Genomic DNA, 805 nt, shown 5'->3' with positions numbered 1-805 from the left:
CTTCTACAGATTTCCCAAGTCTTGCTGTCAGGTGCCATCAAGTCAGTTCTGACCCATAGCAACCCTACTACAAAAGTAAGCATTGCATGGTCCGTCATCATCCTCACAATTGTTCCTAAGCCCGTTGTTGCAACCACTGCGTCAATTCATTCCAGGGAGGGCCTTCCTCATTTTCACTGCCCCTCCACCTAACCAAGCAGAATGTCCTTCTCCAGAACATCACCCTGGCTTTATTATAAAATGCACAAATTGTAAAAGGTCTACCCAGACAGTCACTCATTTGTATAACAGCTCAACCATTTAAGCATAAACCTAGATGAGAACAAAAAGAAAACTTGCCTTGTGGAAAAAATAAGCAGAAAAAGATGACTAGCCTTAGTTCCTCCAAACAGAAAGAATATGTGATTTTAAAAAATAGAACTAAAAGCATGAAAGAGAGAAATAGAAGAGAAAGAGTGAAAATGAAAGGAAGGGAAAAGTGGATGATAATTTAGTAATTTGATAGGAACTTTGATGGTGGGATTTCAATGAAAAGGGAATATGTAGTCTTGAAGGAAACAGGGCTAACATGTATGTACGTGTTGCTTCCTACTAAGGATACAGATATATATACTCTATGACCCCACAAGTCCACTTCAGGGCAAATATCCAAGTATCCGGTTTGCAGAAGACTGGGGATGAGAGGAGAAGCCCCAAATCCATTTACAGGGTCCCCACGTGGATTTAAGACGCCATAAATTCCCTCCGACCACAGTTGAGGGATGTGAATCGTCTCAAGACAGAGGACACTATACAGTTGATTTTG

Source organism: Echinops telfairi, unplaced genomic scaffold (genome assembly GCF_000313985.2).
Source record: "Echinops telfairi isolate 266 unplaced genomic scaffold, ASM31398v2 ScPeMD7_7410;HRSCAF=8448, whole genome shotgun sequence".
Classification (NCBI taxonomy): Eukaryota; Metazoa; Chordata; class Mammalia; order Afrosoricida; family Tenrecidae; genus Echinops; species Echinops telfairi.
This window is presented reverse-complemented; position numbering follows the sequence as displayed.